The sequence below is a fragment of the Pseudorca crassidens genome, chromosome 13, assembly GCF_039906515.1.
Source record: "Pseudorca crassidens isolate mPseCra1 chromosome 13, mPseCra1.hap1, whole genome shotgun sequence".
Classification (NCBI taxonomy): domain Eukaryota; kingdom Metazoa; phylum Chordata; class Mammalia; order Artiodactyla; family Delphinidae; genus Pseudorca; species Pseudorca crassidens.
The window spans coordinates 92435602-92459296 of NC_090308.1; the positions used below are offsets into that span (position 1 = coordinate 92435602).

Genomic DNA, 23695 nt, shown 5'->3' on the forward strand with positions numbered 1-23695 from the left:
TTTTGAAAGGTGGTTCTCAAAATGTGGTCCCTGGGCCAGCAATATCAGCCACACCTGGGAACTGGTTAGAACTCTGGCACTGGAGCCCAGCAATCTGTGTTTTAACGATATTCTCAGGCAAATCTGATGCACACTAAAGGTCGACGACAACTGAGAACATCTGTCTCAGACTCTCCTGGAGGCATTCACCAAAAATAGAGTTACAGGACCTTACACCTGACCAGCTGGAGAAGGGGTCTAGTAATTGCCCTGGTTATCATGCTTGTCATGATTTTTCAGCACATAAATGTTTGAGAATCACTGCCATTTTGAATGTGTGTTTCACTTGTCTGCTTTTCCAGTGGACTTTACTTCCTTGCAAGGAAGGTTTGTGAAGATTTGTTGTTGTTGTTTGCATTATTAGTTTTATTATGCTAATTCTAGAATCTCTGGTGCATAGTGCAATCTCAGGCAGGAAGTAGTGGCTCATTAAAACAGGTATCCCAAACGTCTTAGTAGAACTTCAAGATTAATTCCTTCAGGAAGAGGTAGAATTGTCATTATATGCAGATGATATGATACTAGATATAGAAAACCCTAAAGACTCTACATGAAAACTACTACAACTGATAAACGAATTCAGCAAGGTAGCAGAATACAAGATTAACATACAGAAATTGGTTGCATTTCTTTATACCAACAATGAAATATCGGAAAGGGAATGTAAAAAAACAATGCCTTTTAAAATCACAACCCCAAAAATAAAATACTTAGGAATAAACCTCACCAAGAAGGCAAAAGACTTATATGCTGAGAACTGTAAAACATTAATAAAGGAAAGTGAAGATGATTCAAAGAAATGGAAAGACATCTCATGTTCTTGGGTTGGAGGAATTAACATTGTTAAAATGCTCATACTACCCAAAGCAATCTACAGATTTAATGCGATCCCTATCAAATTACCCAGGACATTTTTCACGCAATTAGAACAAATAATCCTAAAATTCATACAGAGCCATAAAAGACCCAGAACTGCCAAAGCAATCCTGAAGAAAAAGAACAACGTTGGAGGCATGGCCACCCCAGACTCAGACAGTACTCCAAAGTCACAGTAATCAAAACAGCGTGGTATTGGCACAAAAACAGACATATGGATCAATGGAACAGAATACAGAGCCCAGAAATAAACCCACACACCTCAGTTAATCTTTGATAATTAATCTTTGACAAAGGAGGCAAGAATATATAATGGGAACGAGACAGTCTCTTCCGCAAGTGGTGTTGGTAACGTTGGACAGCCTTATATAAACCAGTGAAGTTAGAACACATCCTTTTACCATACACGAAAATAAACTCAAAATGTCTTAAAGACTTAAACATAAGACATGACACCATAAAACTTCCAGAAGAGAACACAGGCAAAATATTCTCTGACATAAATCATACCAATGTTTTCTTAGGTCAGTCTCCCAAGACAATAGAAATAAAAATGAAAATAAACAAAGGGGACCGAATCACACTTACAAGCTTTTGCACAGCAAAGGAAACCATAAACAAAATGAAAAGACAACCTACAGAATGGGAGAAAATATTTGCAAATGATGCGACCAGCAAGGGCTTAATTTCCAAAATATACAAACAGCTCATACAACTTCATGACAATAAAAGCAAACAACCCAATCAAAAAAATAGGCAGAAGACTTAAAGAGACATTTCTCCAAAGAAGAAATACAGATGGCCAATAGGCACATGAAAAGATGCTCAACACTGCCAATTATTAAAGAAATGCAAATCAAAACTACCATGAGGTACCACCTCACACCAGTCAGAATGGCCATCAGTAAAAAGTCTACAAATAACATATGCTGGAGAGGGTGTGGAGAAAAGGGAACCCTCCTACAACACTGTTGGTGGGAATGTAAGTTGGTGCAGCCACTGTGGAAAACAGTATGGAGGTTCCTCAGAAAACTAAAAACAGACCTACCATATGATCCAGCAATCCCACTCCTGGGCGTATATCCAGACCAAACTATAATTCAAAAAGACACATTCACCCTGATCTTCACAGCAGCAATATTCACAATAGCCAAGACATGGAAACAACCTGAATGTCCATCAACAGATGAATGGATAAAGATGATGTGGTACATATATACAATGAAATACTACTCAGCCATAAAAAAAAGAATGAAATAATGCCATTTGCAGCAGCAACATGGATGCAACTAGAGATTATCATACTAAGCAAAGTAAGTCAGAAAGAGAAAGACAAATACCATGATACCACTTATATGTGGAATCTAAAATATGACACAAATGAACCTATCTATGAAACAGAAACAGAATCAGAGACATAGAGAATAGACTGGTGGCTGCCAAGGGGGAAGCAGGTGGGAGAGGGATGAACTGGGAGTTTGGGATTAGCAGATGCAAACTGGTATATATAGATTGGCTAAACAACAAGGTCCTACTATATAGCACACGGAACTATATTCAATATCCTGTGATAAACCATAATGGAAAAGAATATGAAAAAGAATGTATATACCTATGTATAACAGAGTCACTGTGCTGTACAGCAGTAATTAACACAACGCTGTAAACCAAGTATACGTCAATAAAAAATAAGTTAATTAAATTTTTAAAAAGATTAATTCCTTCAGAAGAACAAGTACTACACATTCACAGAAAAAGCACCCTTTGAAATTTTAAATTTTTGAATTTCTTTGCCACTTCCTTAGTTTTGATCATCTTGGACAATATATTTTTAATATTGACTTTTAAAAAGAATTGTGTTTCAGTGTTTGCTATCCTTAGAGAGACAGAAACAGATAAGTACAACTAAATACTTATTTTTCAAAAGTCTCAAAAGTATAAGGGAAATGAAAGTAATTGTATCTTCAAATGATTTTGGGGTATGTTTCTAATTTCATACTTCTGATGCGATTCAAGATTAAAACTGTATTAAGACATTTGAGACATGCTGCATTGGTATTAAATGAATTTAATTTTGTGTAAAGTGGTAGAAATATTTTCTTCAGCAAACAGACCTGCAGATATAAAATCACAACCATAAATCTACAAAAAAGCAAGCTATTGAATGAAATCTGATTGGTTATTTCCCTGCAGTATGGATCTGCTAATAATTTAATTTACTACTTGCTAACAGAAGCCAAAATTTAAATATACATATATATGTGTGTGTGTATATTTATATATATTTATATACATATATGTGTGTATATTTATATATATTTATACACAAATATATGTACATATATACATATATATCTTCAATTTTAAATCATTCATATATATGAACAAGTATACATACACATATATAACAATTGTTCATATATATATATATATATATATATATAAAAAAAACAATTTAAATTAAAGAAAGTACATCTGGTGGCCTATTTTTTCCCCCCGATTTCTAAAGAACACCATATTCTATTCTAGGCAGTGGAATGTCAATCCACCTTAAGGGCTGTTCAATGAGCATATCTGAGAAACCACTGGTTTAGCCAATGATGTACTTATTGAGGGAGGCCCTAGTGCCACTGTCAAGAGCTTATCCACAGGAGAGGTAAGAAGGTACTTGTTTGGTTTGTGAAAAGGAGTAGTGAGGAATGGCAGGTAGCTGCAGGCTGATGACACGTGATGTCCATATATATGTAGAACCAACACGCCCATAATTGCACCCATTTTCCATACCCAAATCCAAAGCCTTTATATCATTAATTCCAGGCAAAAATGGTAAGATTCATGTGTGTTACTATCCCACGGCTTCAAGATGCCTATAAACTCATATGAGTATGTCTTAGTTTTATCAGTGGAGGACAAACCAGGCTTCTATCACCAAGCCCCATTCCATAACAGGCAAACCAGTCCAAGACTTCTCTGAGTGCTGCAGGAGAGTCTATGGAAGTGGCGCTCACGCCACTGTGATGCCTAAAATGCCTTTGCACAGAGCAAACATTCAATACATGCTGAGTGAATGAATGAGTGAACTGGTGTCACAAAACAGGCTTATTTCAGGGAAATTCCATTCAACAGGCTGGCATTCCTTCCTACCCATCTTAATTGTTAAGCTTGCAATCAGACAAAAATTTAATTATAAAACGTTAGAGCTGAGGAAATTTTAGAAACTATCTACTCTCCAGAGGTATACAACTTTAATTTAGTGGTAAAAATCACTAGGAGTGATTTAGGAGTCTATCAGACCTGAGACCAAATTCCACATCTACCATATTTTCATGAGCAAATAACTACTTCTGAGGCTCTGTTCCATGTATGCATTATGGGATATCATAATAATACATACATTAATTGTATGACTATCAGGGGATGAAATGACACAATCCATTTGCCATGGTCGGCTAAGTAATTTGCACCAAGTAAGCACTCAAGACATTAGCCAATATTAATAGCGGAGAGATGAAAACAAAACTCTGGGACTGATGCCTACCCTAGTGGCCCCAGTGGTCGTAATGACTTTCTTCCATTCAGCCTGCTCTCTTCTCACTGAGACTAAGGAAGAGAAGATGAACAAATTAGGAATAACAATTTGAAAATGGTTTTATACTCCCTGAATGAATGGAATTATAATAAAATGATTCATGAGTTCTGCAGAAATATGATGAGACTTTAGATCTTTATGTTAGTTCTCTACAAAACCAATTTATGGCCCTAAGATGTACCTTCCCACCCAGCCCCATCCTTACCAGGATCAAATATCATTGTAAATGGAAAAGTCAACAACACATAATCAACAAGCTAAGTTACCAGCCAGTGAAGTCTCGGAGCTTTGATAGAGAAAATTCAGATTTATCATTATATGTAAAAATAAGATGATATGAAGAACTCAATCTAAAAAATATTACCTGGAGATCTATAATCTCTATAATAGTGCTATAAAAAGTAAACAGCTAGAAATCTATTTAGATGGTTTTCCTTATAAGAAAGCACTTTCTGTATAACTTTTAATGTACTATTGATGAGAACAATTCAACAAAATTCAAATAAATATCTGCAGATGTCCTACAAGAAGAAAAGAACAGAGTTAGATGCGACAGGGGATAACTGGACTTCAGGATGAGTAAGACCCTATACTTGACCTCAATAAATTAACATGAAATACAGTGGATGAGTCATGTACAGAACGTCAGAATTCTAAAACGCCAAGCTAAGTACCAAAAGGAACATGTGGGGACTCTTAAGAAGGAAGTAAAATATTGGTTAGTTGATTACGAAAAGGCAGAAGGGAGTAGGTTCCCTTTGGCTGCTCTTTGAAGAGATCACTTCCTTTCCCCCCTAGTCCTGAGGCTAGGATGGCATGGGCAATAGAGGAATGTGGGGATTGAGAATCATTTCTACTCTCACCAGAGTGGCTGGAAGCAGATTTTCTCACCAGGATGTAGTAGTAGGCTAATATTTAAGGGTTCTTGAGGTCAGAGAGAAGGGTTTGAATACTCCGGCTCCATCTCTTGCTGTGGGTCAAGTTTCTTACCTTTCCAACACCTCAGCGTCTTTATCTGAAAACTGGGGATGATGATAATGTCTCCCACCTGAGTGGGAGAACTACATGATATAGTGCATACGCAGGGCTAAATTTGGTGCCTGGCACACAGAAAGTGCTCAGTACGGCAGGCGAGTGTAGTGACAATAAAGGCAAAGATGACGGGGGTAGTGCCGGTGTTGCTTCTGCCCCCAGAACAGGCTCTGACTGCGAGAGAGTTAAAGCACCTTTGGGTTCATGGGGGTTTATATATAAGCAACGGTTGATCAATGTGAGCTGGTTGTCCAAACGATTATGTGCAATCTAAGAAAAAAATGGGCCTCAGATTTGCTCAGCTACTTAATAATATTAGCAGCGGGAGTAGTCAAAGAAGCTAAATTTTATTAAGTGTTTATATGCCAAACAACGTGCTGAACGCTTTAAAAGGATTTACTCACTTATTACAACGAGGCTATACGCTAGGTCCTGATAATGTTATTCGTCTCTTTCAGATGTTGACTGAGCCTCAGAGGGGTTACAAATGCACCTAAGATCCCGTTGTCAGTACATGACGGAAATGAGTTCAAATCCAGCCTGTCTGACTTGTTCTTAATCATCAAGGTATGAAATTAAGCATGTTGCCCTTTGCCTGATTCTCCTTCTGAGGCCTGAATATTTCACTTAGTGCTCGGAGTGCAGAAGAGAGAAAATTCTCTCTCCTTGACCCAACTTGGCATCAATATCCAACTCCCCTTCTCAAAATGGGTTGCTTCAACGAGCAGCAATGAATGCCGGGTCGTGGACCAGTCACCTTGATGACTAAGAGTCAGACACTAGGGAAAGAAAATGCTCTGTGACAAACCTACCCTTGTACAGAAACAAGACAGAAATGGGGGGACAGGGCAGAAGATAATGGAATAAGGAATAGGAAAAATAGCACCTGGCATCGTGATAGTAATAATAATAATAGTAGTAGTAGTAGTAGTAATAGTAATAATAATAGACTTTACTATGCTCTAGGCATTGTATTAAGTGCTTGGTGTAAGTGACTTCATTTCAACATTGAAAACAAGTCTATGAGGATGAAATATTATTAACATCATTTTATAGGCAGGAGTATTGAGGTTCAGGTAATCAGGTAAATTGCCCAAGCTCATATGGTTAGCAAGTGGAAAGCAGAGATTTGAACCAGCACCTACACTCCTAACCATTATGCTGAAGACATAAGAATTCCAATGGTCTTTCCCCATAACCCACTCCTGCACTCCAGACTTAAATAGTCCAAGATCAAGAGAGAGCAAGCTTGGAGTTGCCACTCTTCAGTGAGTGTCAATCATTTCAAAACAGTGTATTTGCTAACAAGATGCAGTTCCTGTGATAATCTTCTCAACCAGGTATCAAGAAACAGGAAGCAAGGATTCAAGTAACAGTATGTTCCTACTTACGAGGAAGGTGGGACAGCACAGTTGACACCGGGCTTAACTGTTCTGGAAAACGTGGTCCCAGTAGGCATACACACTGGTACATTTTCCCCACCTACCAAATACAAAAGGAGTATTTCATTTCCATGTTGCTCTTCAAGTTCCACCTCATTCGTGCCTGTCATTCATCCTCTGGCCTCTTCCTGTCTCCATTTCTGTACAGAAAGGTGCCGAGTCTCTGCTCTCGGATACAAACAGGGTGTGTTAGGAGAGGGAGCCATGGTACCTCAATGTCTTTTTTTTTTCATCTTAATTCTATTATGCCAACTCCACTGAACTTAGTTAGAGTGAATACAGAATTACACAATTACCCTCTGTTCTATTCTTCAGATGTTATATTTTGATAAAATTTACGACATGTTGCTCTCCCCTTGAACACCAGATGAACACTAGAAATGGATGTGTGTTGACATAAAATCTGTTATAATTACAATTAAAGTATAGCTTACATAATGATAGTGTTAACATAAAATTATAGATGTGTAGAGACAACGTGGTCATGCATTTTTTAGTATAAGTACATGCTTAGACCAATATCTGTTAGCGGAATGAAGATGGAAGAGAATTTTGGTTAAGCCACAAAGGCTGTTTAAGGACTTGCAGATAGCTAAGGGGAACTCAAAGACCAGTAAGATAATATTTCCCCTGCCATGTTTTCAATTGCAAAGTGAAGGGAAGATGGGAAAGTAAGTACCCCTATGGAAATTACAAGACAAGTACATTTTTTTCCTTGAATACCTGGGTAAATGCTTAAATTCTAATGTATATCAGTGATGCAAAGTTTCAACTGAGTTTGATAAATCATAAAATAGTAATTATACATATATGTATATAAAACTGCATGGAACTAGGCAGTTCAGAATTACTTCTAATTAAAGAGGTACCCTATAACAACTAACTTAAACCTTACAAAATATGGTTCCAAGTACCCTATCAGAGTGAAAAGTAGGAGATCGAAAGGTTTATTGTAAATGTTTGTAGTCATGGTGTCTTAACTAAAACTACTGTGTCACAAATACTATTAAAATAATTGTGACGTTTTATTCACTTTTACTGCGAACAACAAAAGAAACTATAGGTATTTTTTCATTTCAGGTAATTATTTTAGCTAACAGTTATTAAATGTTTTGAGAAGACAGAGTGCTAATTGCATTACTTCATTTTATCTTTAAAATAGCGCTTCCATGTAATTATTCTTAATATCTCCATTGTATTAAAGTGTATCTCTAGTTTAGACCTTTCTTCAGAACTGCAGACTTGTGTATCCAACTGTGTACTCAGCATCTCTACTTGGACGTCACGAAAACATCTCAAATCTTATACCTCCAAAACTGGTCTTTAATCCCCCAAACATGCTCTACCCCAAACTTTTTCCATCTTAGGTGACAGTAACCACACCTTTCCAGTTCCCCAGGCCCTAAATCTCGAATTCACCCTTGACCCCCTCTTCCTTTCCATTCTTGCATTCAATCTACCACGAAATGCTGTCACAACCTTCCCAATGTGCCACTTCTGAGAATTACCAGCCGCTAGCAGCCTGGTGCAGGACACCAACATAGACCTCGAGGATCCTGTAGTCACCTCCCGAGATTCTCCCTGACTCCACTCTCTCCCCACATCCTCAAGACCACAGATACAGTTATGCTTTTCAAACAAGAGACAGTTCATGCCACACCTCGGCTGAAATCCTGCCCCTGGCTGCCTACACTTAGAGTAAAAGACACAATGCATGTGATGGCCTCCCAGGACTTACCCAATCCATCCCATCACATATCCGACCTCCAGCCGTCCTGCTGTCTCTTCCTCCCCACTGACTAAGTCAGCCAGGGTGGCCTCCTTGATATTCCTCCAAGCTGCCCGGCATATTTCTGCCTTAGAGTTTTGGGACTGGTTATTCTTGCTCCCAGGGAGTGGTCTCCCCCTCATACATTCTGACAACTCCCTCACTTCAAGTCTTTACTCAAATGTCAACTTATAAAATCCACCCTGACTACCCTATTTAAAATCAGAACCTACCTGTACATTCCTCCAGCACTCCCAACCCAAGCCTCTTCAGTGAGCTTCACATCCTTTTCCTTCTCCCGTAGCGCCCATCAACCTGTGACAAAGCATAGAATTTATTTATAACATCCGTTTCCACACGAGAGTGTAAGGAGGGAGAAAGCATGCAAGAAGGAGCACGCAGGCAAAGGCTCTTGTCTAATTTATTCATTGATACGTCCAAGCATAGAGAACAGGAAGATGCTTGATAAATAGTCCTGAAAAAGATACAGATGAGGAAACTAGTAGTGAAGCTCAAAAGTTTAAGCAACTTCCTCAAGGTTCTAGAGCTAGAAGAGGGTCAGAGTAGAATTCACACTTGGGGATGTCTAACTTCAAACCTCTTAGCCTCTCTGCTATCTTTTTTTTTTTTTCTTTGCGGTACGCAGGCCTCTCACTGTTGCGGCCTCTCCCGTTGCGGAGCACAGGCTCCGGACGCACAGGCTCAGCAGCCATGGCTCACAGGCCCAGCCGCTCCACAGCATGTGGGATCTTCCCGCACCGGGGCACGAACCCGTGTCCCCTGCATCGGCAGGCGGACTCTCAACCACTGCACCACCAGGGAAGCCCCTCTCTGCTATCTTAAGTCCATGCAATTCAGGATTTGTTTTAATCAGTGCCATGGAAATTCTCACTCCACTGAATAGGATCAGCAGTAAGCTGACCCAGGAGGTCATTTTTCCCACAACAGTCTTTATATATATGACTAAGGAACACACTGGTAAAAGAATATGGGAGAAAGTCTGAGTATGACAAGTCAGCTAGACTGATATTAACTAAAAAAGCTGTGTGAAAATATCCTTAAAAAGTTGCCCCCAACTCACTCAAAGTCCAAAGTTGGAACTGGAAATACAATGTCATGGAGTTTGGATAAGAACAGGTTTTCTCCAAGCTGAACTATGACACAGAGATTAGAGACTTCTAGAAACTACACTTTTTCAAAGAAAAAACATCACATGAGAAAAATGAGGCCTAGAAAAATTAAATGACTTAAGCTAATTAATGGCAGGACTGAGACTAGAGTATACTTTGTGTAATTGGCTATGGTCTTTTTTGTTGTTGTTGTTATCACTTCAGAACGAGACAAACTTAAAGAAAGGAAACACAACCAAAACTCAGTGGCTGGAAAAGAGATGGATGTGAACGCCCACTTGTTTCTTACGTATAAAGTTACCCCTCGCAGTGTTCTGGAGGAGAAAACGCTGGCTCTTCCCAACGTTGGTTACATACACAAAGATTCCAAAGACAAGACAAGCGCTTTGCAAACAAAGTAACTAGAACCAGCTCAGGCTTCCCCGCGCCGGGTCCTACGTTCCACGGTCACAACCACCAACTGTATCCCCCCGGGTAACAAGGTGATTCAGAAAACCTGGCGCCTTCAGAGAAGCGAGAAAACTTAGCCGGGAAGAGAGTCAGGAGGAAACTTGCTCAGCTTCTTGCTGGGGTCTGAAACGATCCCAAGAGAGTCCTTAAACCCCTCAGGTTTCCACAATCAAGCACCCTCGCCTCCAACCTGAGCCACCCCAGATCTGACTATCAGACGACAGAAGTCCGCGGACGCACGGAGAGCTGACCACCCCACGAGAGGGACCTACGCGCGGCCGCGCCCACTCACCCGCCGCTCCCCGGGAGACGGGAGACCAGCCCGGGGTCCAAGTCCTGGGCGTGGCAGACTCGCCCCTCTCCGGGCCCGGCTCCAGCTCACCTCGGCGCGGCCCGCCTGGGCGCCGCCATCTTGACCACAAAGGGGGCCTCGCGCCGGAGGCCCCTGAGCGGGCGCCCTGAGCGGAGCCGGAGCGCCGGGGAGCCTCAGGTCGGGGCCCTACGTCCCCCGCACGCTCGCTACCTGTCCACGCGCGACGAGAGTCCCGCACGCAGCGCCCGACCCAGGCTTCCGCGGAACCGGCGCCCCGCGCAGCCCGCACCGCGGCTCAGGCGGCGCCGAGGGCGGCCCGGGCGGAAGAGCGGGCGCGGGGCACGCGCTCGGTAACCTGGCAACGCGGAGCAACCCGGCGTCTCCGGCGAACCCCAGCCCTCCACCGCGAGGAAGCACGGACCCCCGCGCCCGCCGCCCAGCCCGCGCCGCCCCTCGGTCTCTCCGCCCGCCGCTGCCCGCTGGCTATGGTCTTTTAAATCCATGATACAACGTCTATATGTAACAAATCTGTTAAACCCTAAATGGTTATGATAATTCAAGTAATCCATTATCTGAATTATTCTTGAAGATAAAACATCCAAAGACTTCTTAATTGTATGGGTATACATACATAAAATACACGTGGAGGTAACTTCAAATGTAGAATGTGCCTGTCTCTATTCCTTCCCTCTCCGCTCTTTTAAAAAATGCCCCTTTAAAAATTGCCCGCTCACCGTCTGTTAGGTAAATTTGCTGAAACACAGTAAATGTGGAGACAGAAATTGTTATAGAGACTATTCCAAATGGCACTGACACCTGTATTTATGAAATTTTTAAAAGGGTAAGTTAGAGTTGTTTTTAAAAAAAAAAAAAAAAAAATCCCACTATAGTAACACCACATCATCCTAGGTGCCCAGTTCTATCCAATTACATAAGATGGAGAAAGAGAGAGAGAGAGAGAGAAACAGAGAGAGAGAGAGAGAGAGAGAGAGAGGAGAAAGAGAAAGAAGAAAGGAAGAAAACCAAGTACTTATGTATAAAATGTTGCTCCCAAAGTTTGAGATTATACTCAAGCATCAATGAACAGAAGGAAAACACTTACAAATTTACAAATGTATTTCATTTATGGTATGAGGGACACAGGTTTAGATTTGCAACACGCTCCCACAAGGGTCAAATTGACCACTTTTTTCTATCTAGTTGCTCTTGAGAGAACGAAACAATTGAAACATGCCATTCAATTCCAAGTCTATAGCTTAGACCATGTCACTGCACATGAAATATTGTTCATTCAGAGTCAGCACATAGCAAGAGTAATTTATACTCTCAGAGTGTTTGCTCTCAAGTCAATAGCAGAGAAGCCTTGAATAAAAACGTTCCCATTACTTTCCATTGTAATATATCTTACTTATAGCCCATGAAACAGTGGTCAGAGGAGATTTATTCTTTGGACACCATATTATATAATCTCTCCACTTTAAGCCATCCCCCACTCGGCGATTATTTTTTAAATATGTTACTCGTAGTCAATATTAATTTACATTTAATCTTTCTTAGCATTAGGAGAGTATTATTTTGTACAGGCTCAGAAAAAAATCTCCCGAAATTCCTTCCTGATGCTCCCTTCAGGCTGAAAATGCATTGCAGGGTGGCTGCAGTGACTTAATTCTAGTTGGCAGAGCCCTGGCCACACACTAATTTCATTAGCCTCAAACTCCTGGATTTGAAAGATCCACTGAATATGATTCATGTCCTGTGACATGTCACTTACTAACCAACTCAGTGTGCATACAGAGGAGAGAAAGGACTTGCTCAGCTCTGGCCCACCGGCAGGCAGATGAGAATTCCCAGTCAGAGACACTGTTTACATCTGAGTGGTCATTCTTGCCCGGGTCCTCATTTTCAGGAAGGAACTTCAATCCAGGCTTTGCTGGCAGCTGCAGCATTTGTTACATCCATTACTAGCTCCTTGTTCCTTCCTGCCCCCCAGTGCTTAGCATCCCCCATTTCAGTCACTAAGTCTTCCTTCCCCCAGCCTAGAAGCTTACCTCACCATAAATTTTTATCTCAAATGATAGGTTTGGCACATTCCCCACAGCAACCCACAGGGACTGGGGAAAGGAAAACTCAAATCTCCGGAGAGCTAAGAATTCAACCATTTAGAGGAGTTTCTTTTATACAGGACAGTCTTCATTGAGCTGAACCCTGCAATCCCAGAGAAGATTCACCTACCCGTTCTTTTCCTCTTTCCCTAAAGTGACTGTGTCTTTGAACAAGGGGTCTGTGTTCCACTATTCTCTCTATTCATTTTGCAGGTTTACAGAGGCTGGGAAACTGGGGACTGGACTTACATGCCAGGAGCTTCTAAGATCACATGCAAAAATAAGGCTACTGGAAGAGATTGTTGGAATCTATCTCTGTATATTTGACCATGGGCAGTGGTTAACCAGGATGCTCACACCAAGCTTATATCCAGCTTGCAGCACAAGCTACAAGTTGGTGCATCCCTCCTACTACCAGCCTCTTCTCAATAAATGCAGGTGAAAACTGGGGGCTCTTTTCCCTCAGCTGTTCAATCCAACATGAATAGCTGCAATTTGCAAATTAGAGGAAAATGACAGTGTTTTTTCTGAATGGTTTTGGTCCCAACGCACACTGCTAATGCTGGTATTCAGTTCCTTTCCTTCCCAGCCCAGGGAACGGGGGAACTAAGCATAAGGCAAGCGTTCTCTTTTCTTGCAAGTGCCTCAGATCCACACACCAGAGAAGGAATCAGCTCCCCCTGGAATCTTTTTCAGCAAACACCATCCTTCAGCCTAGTCTGCAAGCTCTCTCTTGACTTTAAGATTTCACTCTTTTTTCAACAGGCAGGCCCATCTGCAGTACTGCCCAAGCTCCAAGTGAAGGCACCAAAATAATTTTTAAAATGTCAAACAGCAAATGTGCCTTCAACCCCCAGAGCTCCAGTAAAAATACTGTGAGTTGCCCCTGTGGTTCTCAGGTGACCTCTGGCCTCATCCTCCCTGCAGCGCTGCCTCCTCAGGTTCTCTAGTTTAAGCTCAGAGGTAAAGGAAGTGCTTCTGGGTTTTGCTTACAACAACCCAGGCTCTTCCTGAAAGCATTACCTCAAAGTGAAGGCTGCCCAGAAGCACTTTTGGCCTTGCAAACATCTAGAGGTGGCATACTCAACAGGTGCTAGGGATGCTCAGAGGCCCAGAGGGGCCATACCAGGCTGCAGCCTTAGACAGGCACCCCTCCTTCTGGCACAAACACAAACTTCATACCCCTGGGTGCTGATGTAGTGACAGCTTGAATCTCACAAGGAGTCCCCTCCAGAAACCCAACATGCTTCAGGAAAGGCACTTGAGAGGGAGCCAACTTTTTAGCTACGGGGAGCATAAGGGTCAGCCAGAACATCTGGAGAAGGGACTAACTGAGCTTGGGTCCTACCAGGCAGGGAGAGAGCTGTGCATTAGGAAAGGATCACTTCAAGACAGAGATGAACAAAAAACTTGGAGATAGGGGTAGAGAAGGAAAAGAGAGGCAGAAATTGAAAGGGAGAACATAAAAACAGAGAGACAAAAAAAAAAGCAGGGAGAAAGAGACACAACGAGAGAGACACACAGGAAGAAAGACAGAGAAACAAGAGAATCCATAGTCACGCAGCCCCTGAAACTCAATTTCTTCATCCAGAAGCCATCCATCTATACCCAGGGCGGCACAGGAGCCGTGGGGCCGAGGCTGCGGGAGCAGGCGGTGAGAGAGCACTGCAGCACCGCCCACCGCTCAGCGGGCCCGATCCGCCGTCCTCGCATCTTCCGCCATTGCCCGCCTGCGCCCGGAGCTAGAGGACCGCCCGGCCTTGCTCAGTGCACCCTACTGCCTCCCTCCAGGCGCCTTCTTGTCTGGCTCTGAGAATCGTCCTCAAAACCCAGGACTGGGGCTGGGGGCTGCGTTAGGGAGGTCGTGGGAAAGGATGGGCACCGGGTGGGTGCAGAAAAAGCGACTGTGTTTCGCAGTTAGCAGGAGCTCACCTCCGGACTCTGAGCTGGCAGGAGTAGAAAGCGGATCGCCCGGCTCCTGCCAGTGGCCGGATCGCAAAGGCAGTTTAGACGGTGCAAACAACTGCCCAGAGCAAATCACCTGGGGGCACGTCTGCGGGTGGCTTCTCCCCGCTTGAGGACAGTCCCCACGCCTTCCGCCCCATACCCTCGCAGAGACAGGTTACAGGTCGGGAAATCCAACCCAAGCGAAATGGGCAATTCACGTCCAAATGTAGGTGAAGACCTAGCCTTCGGTTTAAGAACTGCCTCCCTAAGCGCTTCTCGAAATTTTCCAAGGGAGCTGCAGCTTGTCGGGCGGCTTGGGGCAGGGAAGCTGGGGAGTTGAGAAATGCCTAGTTTCTAGGCGTCTTCTCATCTTTCATATTCCTTGCGCCTAAGTGGCTCTCACAGGAGCCCGGCACTTTTACAAGCCTGTTTTGGAACCATATTTCACTCTAATGCAAACTCATTTAAATCATCGTCTTGTTTTTCGGAGACTGTTTCTTGTCAATGGGGCCATAAATCCAGAATGTCAAGCCGGATGGAGTGGAGCGCGGACAGGGGAGAGATGGAAGGGAAATGAATCAAGCAGGGAAAGTACCTCCTCGGGTGAGGTGGGAGGGATTCGGCAGGATCTCCAGGGTGGAAATGAGCGAAGGCTGACCAGACCCCGCACCCCTGGAGTCCAAGCCAGCCTTCAGGATAAAGAGCGCGGGGAGCTACGGCGCGCTCTGCCCCGGAGGGAGCGCCCCCCTACCTGGAAAAGCCTCAGGATGTTGGCTACCATGATGGAGACCGAACTCCCCGAAGCCCCAATCACTCCAACTACTTTCTCGGGCTTGACGAAAACTGGAGGCTCGCCGTTGGTGCAGCGCACTTCGGAGGTGTCCTTCTGGATGAGCGCCTGGACGAAAGTGAGAGACTGTTCGAGCGCATAAGTGTCCCTGGAAAAAGTGTCCAGGATCCGCGCTCCCAGCGTCACGTTGGGCAGCAGGTTGGGATCGCTGTTGATCTGGTCCAGGGCGTAGAGTATCGCTTCCAGCCTGTGGATCCCGTTCTCCCTCTTGATGTCGCCGCAGGGCACTCCGCTGGGACCCTTCGCGTGCACCGGGAACAGCTCCCCGAGGGTGATGTCCCCCTCGATCCGAATGGAGTACGGGGCGTACATCTCCTGGCCGCGCGCCGCCACCGCCAGCGCGCACAGAAGCACCTCCAGCACGCAGCAGGGAAACTTCATCAAAGTCAGGGCGCGGAGCAGCTTCCCCAGCTGGACCATGCTGCTTCCGCGGCTGCGGTGGTGGCGGCGGCACTCGAGGGGACGGTGGCGGGCTCGCCGGAGTCCTGGCCCCTTGGGGTGAGCTCCGCCGGGGAAGCCCAGGGTCTCCTGCGGGCGAGGAGGGTAGGGGCGCCCGGGGAAGGGCAGCCGGCGAGGGTGGGGGCTCCCGCGGCGCCTGCCAGCTTGGGGCGCCGCGCGCTCTCGAGTTCCCCGGCCAGCGCGCCGAGCTCGAGCTCGCGCTCGGTGGCTAGCAGCTCGAGCTCTCCAACAGCCCAGCACTGGGGAGAGAGCGAGGATGGCTATCGCTTTAAATGCGCGTTCGGCTCCCTCTCCTCCTCCGCCCACTCCCTCCCACCCTCGCTCGCTCTCAGGCTCTCCCCACCCTTCCCAGCGCCCACCCACCCCACGGTTTTGTTTCATCACGCAGGGAGGGGCTGCGTGCTGAGGTAAGGGGGGAGGGAATGGGTGGGCGGCTGCGGGGGGGGGGGGAGTACCTCCGATTGGGAGTTTCGAGGTCCCCAGGGAATCGGGATTGCAGGTCGCAGGCGAAGGCTGAGCTCCTGCTTCGGTCTCAGTGTAGAAGCGGCTCGCTCGCCCGCCTGCACCCACACGCACATTCTAGGCACAGGGTGGCATCAGCCCCGGACAGGGCGGTTCTAGCTGGGGCTAACTGCTTCCAACCCTGAGGTCCGGAGCCGGGGCTGTCAGCGCCCGGAGAATGCGAGGTAGTCGAAGGTGATGCCGCCAAGCGTGAAGGGTAGTAGGGAGACCCCAGTCTCTACTGCTAATTCGTCTGTGCCAGTTTTTCCTAAGAAAAGCACACATACACACAGGAGCCTGATTTATGACCTAAAGAACCTTTACGCAGGGACTTCTCCGGGGCCAGGCACTGGGCTAGTCTGTAGGGAAAGACGCCAACAAGAAATGCTGGGAATGGAAATGCATCTTTGGTCTTCAGGGGTTACTGTGGCCGGAGCCGGATGGAGTAACCCTGGTCTCCAGTAAATCTGTGGCGGATTCGCTCCTTTTCTTCCTTTCATCGCGAGAGATGGAACAACTGAGAACTCTGCAGAGCGCACTTTCTTCTCTGGCGCTGACAGGCTCCCTCCTGCCCATTTCCAGAGATGCTTTTGGGCTGATGTCAGGTTTCCTCGGGTAGGAAATAGCAAGAAAGAGGTGACAGTAGGAGGAGCAGACAGAAATCTCCCCATCGATCCAGTGATCCATTCTTTTTTTTTTTTTTCTGGCTGAAGATTTGGGGCGTTTGGGGAGTGGAATCAGGATGCCAGAGCAGGCTGTAGTGCAGTTAGGAAGCTGTTTTTCAAAGGTGTCCCCTCCTGCAGGTCCAGCCCAAACTTGGCCCATTAAAGCAACAAGTGGCCCTAGTTCCTACACAAGGAAGGGCAATGTATCTGCCCTTGGTGCCCACGTGTACTGCTTATGGTGGTCTCTACTCTTGCTGAGCCTTTCTGTTGGAGTGCAGCGAAACTGTCTTATACAGAATTGAGGGCACAGAGAAAACCAAAACAAGACTATACTTTCTGTTGTAATGTTAGTGTACTAAAGAAAAATGTCCTTGCACATAAACAAAACAACACACACACGCACCTAAAAAGTCAGAAGTTGGGAAGTTGGTTGTCTCTTCCACCAACCACCTGTCTGACCTTGGCACTTCTGTTCCTGTGCCTGAGTTTTACTTTGCCCATCTGTAAAATGATGACATTGAATTGAATGTTTTACAGGTTAACTTTTAACTTTCAAATCCTCTGTTGAAATAGGCCATGCACCTTTGGCCATGGTGTTCTTTTTAGACCAATATCCTTTGTTGCTTTATGTGTAGGGCACCCGTTTTTTGATACCCAAACAACACTTCAGACGTTTCCTGGTACAGAGGATTCTTTTTTTCTTGTTGACCACCCATTTATCTTCCTTCTAGGGAGAGTCCAGTCCATCATTTTCTTTTCAGACATGCCCCTCCTCCAGGTTTCAATACTTAAGGTTTGAGGAGGAAAAAAAACCTTCTGGCTACAGTGTTCTAGGAAGGGAATAGAGGCTAACAAGAGTTATGCAGGGCTAATCCCTGGACTTCTGCTGGAGTAACGAGGTTGATGACATAGGGTTACCACTGTCCAATAGACAATCCGTGCCGGAGTTAAAAGAAAAAGGAGCCTCCTTCCTCTAAATGCTTTATGTATATCTTTTGGACAATGTTACACTATTTGATTTTGTAAACACATACCATTTTACTGCCATCTTCAAGAAAAGTGGTGTAAAAACTACGTGAAGCTACCCCTGTATACAATGTGATCATCAATCACTCATAGATGTGATGCCCTGCTATATAAGTGCACACCTTGTGCAACCTTATGCTGTGATGCGCCCGCCCCTTCCAGCCAGCCCTGGAGCTGCGAGCGCATAAGCCCGCAGCTGTGCCAGAAGCTCCCACATAAACAGGGAAATATTTGAATCCCATAATGAGAGATACCAGAGAGGAGAAAAGGCAGAGAGAAGAAGGGGTAGGGAAGAGAGAAAGGGACCTGGTTAAAACATGTGAACTCCTGGATCCACATGTGCCTGAAAGATTGCCTCTTTTTTTTCAATTATAAAGTATTTTATTTTTGTTGTTTGAAGTCAAAATATCCTCTTGTAACTCACCTATTCTGCTATTCAATACATTGGATCAAAAGGCTGGAACAAGTGAAATAGATATCCTGTTAAGGCAGCATTAGCTAATTTGGAAAGGGGGAAAGAAGCAAAGCAATAGAAAGGCATCCTTGGGAACACAAATACTGTGATCCTAGTATTTAGGCATCAGTACCTCAGGCTATATTTGATAGAGACTGTATCCTTATTTAGTTTTTAATTTAAAGCTATTTAGTAGGCACTTGGTGCCAAAAAATATATTTGAAGAGCTGTGTTACAAGTAATAACACTTGAGTTTTCACCTGCCCATGTGAAGATCTATGTTCTCCTCTTCCATTTCCAGGTCACAGCTTGCAATTGCTCAACAAATAGTTCTTGGCTGACTGTTGAATGTTGCCTTATTCTGTGTTCTCTCTTTGCTTTACTCATTCTCCCCAAACATCTGGCAGCAATCATTATCTTCTTTTTGTTGCAGTCATCTGTGTGCATGTTTTATTTCCCTTGCTAAGCTGGAAGATCCTTGAGGGTAAGGGGCTAGGTATTATAAGGGGCTAGGTATTATTTATCTTTTTACCTCGGACAATGTTCAGAATGGTGTTTTGTACCTAAGAAGCACTCATGTGTTGAATGAATCAGAATTGGTTTGCCATTCCTCACTGCCTTTATCTCACAATAACAGAAACATAAAGTGGGCAGAGCAGAAACGACAGCAAATAAATTGTCCTCTTAGTCACAGAATGCAGTTTCTAGAACTTAAAGAATAATTAGTAGATTTTGAAATAATTTTGTTTTACAAAAATTTCATAAGATTGAAATACTCTAACCTTAAAGCTCTTGATCAACTCTAAAGGAGGGCTTTAATTGGCTCTTCCTGAGTCAAGTGTTTATTCCTGGGCCAATAACTGGGGCCATTGTCATAATAGAAAGCGTGATTTGTTACCAGAGAAAGAGGAAAGTGACGCTGGGCTTGCAAGATATTTATATCTTCAGCCAGAGTGCATAGGATCTGGAACTTAATTGATGACGCAGTATTTGTTTGAGATTATATGAATGAAAAATCTTTGTGTAAGAGTGATTAATCTAAAACTTGGCCAGTCATTGTCCTAGTGTCATATTAAATTGCAGGAGAATCTAGTTTTAGGCACAAAGATCATAAATATAAAATGTGTTCCCAGGCTTGGTTCTGTGTAGTCAGTAATCTATACTCACCCAGTCATTAATAAAAATGAAAGTTAAGGACTCAGTCCTAACTTATATGCTTAGCATTGTATTTTGTTAACAATCTCAGTTTTATTTTCTTTGTTCTCCCCTGTCCATCATCTTCTGCAGAATATAATGTCTCCACTTTCAATTCCCTGTCTATTTAAATCCAATTTGTAATTTATAAAGTTGTCCTCCTTAAGGGCTGTTGCTTCTGCCAGAATAATGTACTCTGACCATTATTATACTCTTCCATCTTTCATGTAGGTCTCCATCCATAGGTTTTGTTTTCATAGCTTTTTTTTTTTTTTGGCGGTACCCAGGCCTCTCACTGTTGTGGCCTCTCCCGACATGGAGCACAGACTCCGGATGCGCAGGCTCAGCGGCCATGGCTCACAGGCCCAGACGCTCTGCGGCATGTGGCATCTTCCCGGACCGGGGCACGAACCCGTGTCCCCTGCATCGGCAGGCGGACTTACAACCGCTGTGCCACCAGGGAAGCCTGAAGAAATCAAAATCTTTACAGACAAGCAAAAGCTACAAGAATTCAGCACCAGCAAACCAGCTTTATAACAAATGCTAAAGGAACTTCTCTAAGTGGGAGACACAAGAGAAGAAAAACACCCACAAAAACAAACCCAAATTAATTAAGAAAATCGTAATAGTAACATACATATCAATAACCACCTTGAATGTAAATGGATTAAATGCCACAAACAAAAGACACACACTGGCTGAATGGATACAAAAACAAGATCCTTATATATGCTGTCTACAAGAAACCCATATTGGACGTAGGGACACATACAGACTGAAAGTGAGGGGATGGAAAAGGATATTCCATGCAAATGAAAATCACAAGAAAGATGGAATAGCAATACTCATATTAGAAAAAATAGACTTTGAAATAAAGACTGTTACAAGACATAAGGAAGGGCACTATATAATGATGACGGGATCAATCCAAGAAGAAAACATAACAATTATAAATACTTATGTACCCAACATAGGAGCACCTCAATACATAAGGCAAATGCTGACAGCCAAAAAACAGGGAAAATACAGTAACACAATAATAGTGGGGGACTTTAACACCCCATTTACACAAACAGACAGATCATACAGACAGAAAATAAATAAGGAAACACAAGCTTTTAAATAACACAATAGACCAGAGAGACTTAACTGATATTTTTAGAACATTCCACCCGAAAGTAGAAGAATATTCTTCTTGATTGCACATGGACTGTTCTCCAGAATAGATCACACCTTGGGTCACAAGTCAAGTCTTGGAAAATTCAGGAAAACTGAAATCATATCAAGCATATTTTCCAATCACAACGCTATGAGATTAGAAATCAATTACAGGGAAAAAAAACAACAGTAAAAAACACAAATATATGGAAGCTAAACAGTGCACTGCTAAATAACCAACAGATCACTAAAGAAATCAAAGAGCAATTTTAAAAAATACCTTAAAACAAATGACAATGAAAACACGATGGTCCAACACCTATAGGACAGAAAAAGCAGCTCTAAGAGGGATATTCATAGCAATTCAACCTCACCTCAAGAAACAAGAAAAATCTCAAATAAACAATCTAACCTTAAACCTAAAGCAATTAGAAAAAGAAGAACAAAGGAAACCCAAAGTTAGTAGAAGGAAAGAAATCATAAAGATGAGAGCAGAGATAAATGAAATACAAATGACAAAAACAATAGCAAAGATCAATAAAATTAAAAGTTGGTTCTTTGAGGAGATAAAAAAAAATTGATAATACTTTAGCCAGACTCATCAAGAAAAAAAGGGAGAGGACTCAAATCAATAAAACTAGAAATGAAAAAGGAGAGATAACAACCGACACCGCAGAAATACAAAAGATCAAAAGAGACTACTACAAGCAACTATATGCCTATAAAATGGACAACCTGGAAGAAATGGACAAATTCTTGAAAAATTACAACCTTCCAAGATTGAACCAGGAAAAATTAGAAAATATAAACAGACCAATCATAGGTAATGAAATTGAAACTATAATTAAAAACCTTCCAACAAACAAAAGTCCAGGACCAGATGCCTTCACAGGCAAATTCTAACAAACATTTAGAGAAGAGTTAAAACCTATCCTTTAAAACTCTTCCAAAAAATTGTGGATGGAGGAATAATACCAAACTCATGCCACAAGGCCAGCATTACCCTGATACCAAAACCAGATAAAGATATCACACAAAAAAGAAAATTATAGATCAATATGACCAATGAAAATAGATGTAAAAATCCTCAACAAAATACTAGCAAACAGAATCCAAAAGCACATTAAAAGGATCATACACCATGATCAAGTGGGACTTATCCCAGGGATGCAAGGATTCTTCAATATATGCAAAAGAATCAATGTGATACACCATATCAACAAATTAAAGAATAAAAACCATATGATCATCTCAAAAGATGCAGAAAAATCTTCTGACAAAATTCAACACCTATTCATGATAATAGCTCTCCAGAAAGTGAGCATTGAAGGAACCTACCTCAACATAACAAAAGCCATATATGACAAACCCACAGCAAACATCTTTCTCAGTGGTGAAAAACTGAAAGCATTTCCTCTAAGGTCAGGAACAAGACAAGGATGTCCTCTCTCGCCACTATTATTCAACATAGTATTGGAAGTCCTAGGCACAGCAATCAGAGAAGAGAAAGAAATAAAAGTAATACAAGTTGGAAAGAGGAAGTAAAACTGTCACTGTTTGCTGATGACATGATACTATACATAGTATCATGCAGATGATGGAGCAAGGTAAAAACATAGCAGATGATGCAGCAAGGTAAAAACCCACCAGACCTAACAAATGAAGAGGAAACAGGCAGTCTACCTGAAAAAGAATTCAGAGTAATGATAGTAAAGATGAGCCAAAATCTTGGAAATAGAATGGAGAAAATACAAGAAACATTTAACAAGGACCTAGAAGAACTAAAGAGCAAACAAACAATGATGAACAACACAGTAAATGAAAATAAAATACTCTAGAAGGAATCAGTAGCAGAATAACTGAGGAAGAAGAACAGATAATTGACCTGGAAGATAAAATGGTGGAAATAACTACTGGAGAGAAAAATAAAGAAAAAATGAATGAAAAGAACTGAGCACAGTCTCAGAGACCTCTGGGTCAACATGAAAACACCAACATTCGAATTATAGCAGTCCCAGAAGAAGAAGAGAAAAAGAAAGGGACAGAGAAAATATTTGAAGATATTATAGTTGAAAACTTCCCTAATATGGGAAAGGAAATAGTTAATCAAGTCCAGGAAGCACAGAAAGCCCCTTACAGGATAAATCCAAGGAGAAACATGCCAAGACACATATTAATCAAACTATCAAAAATTAAATACAAGGAAAAAATATTAAAAGCTGCAAGGGAAAAACAACAAATAACACAGAAGGGAATCCCCATAAGATTAACAGATGATCTTTCAGAAGAAACTCTGTAAGCCAGAAGGGAGTGGCAGGACATATTTAAAGTGATGAAGGAGAAAAACCTACAACCAAGATTACTCTGCCCAGCAAGGATCTCATTCAGATTTAACAGAGAAATTAAAACCTTTACAGACAAGCAAAAGCTAAGAGAATTTAGCACCACCAAACCAGCTTTACAACAAATGTTAAAGGAACTTCTCTAGGCAGGAAACACAAGAGAAGGAAAAGACCTACAATAATAAACCCAAAACAATTAAGAAAATGGGAATAGGAACACACATATCAATAATTACCATAAAGGTAAATGGATTAAATGCTCCAACCAAAAGACACAGACTGGCTGAATGAATACAAAAACAAGACCCATATTTATGCTGTCTACAAGAGACCCACTTCAGACCTAGGGACACATACA

General features: G+C 42.8%; 1 long non-coding RNA gene across 2 annotated transcripts in view; it reads right to left on the reverse strand.

The window, feature by feature from the left end:
- LOC137204866 (uncharacterized) overlaps nucleotides 1–10775 on the reverse strand; it is a 41015-nt gene extending 30240 nt beyond the window's left edge. For both annotated transcript variants that reach the window (XR_010933897.1, XR_010933898.1), the window contains exons 1-4: nucleotides 10619–10775; nucleotides 8980–9061; nucleotides 6928–7018; nucleotides 4454–4515 (exon numbers count right to left, since the gene is read on the reverse strand). This is a non-coding gene — a long non-coding RNA (uncharacterized lncRNA). The remainder of the gene's footprint in view (nucleotides 1–4453; nucleotides 4516–6927; nucleotides 7019–8979; nucleotides 9062–10618) is intronic.
- Nucleotides 10776–23695: the final 12920 nt, after the last annotated feature.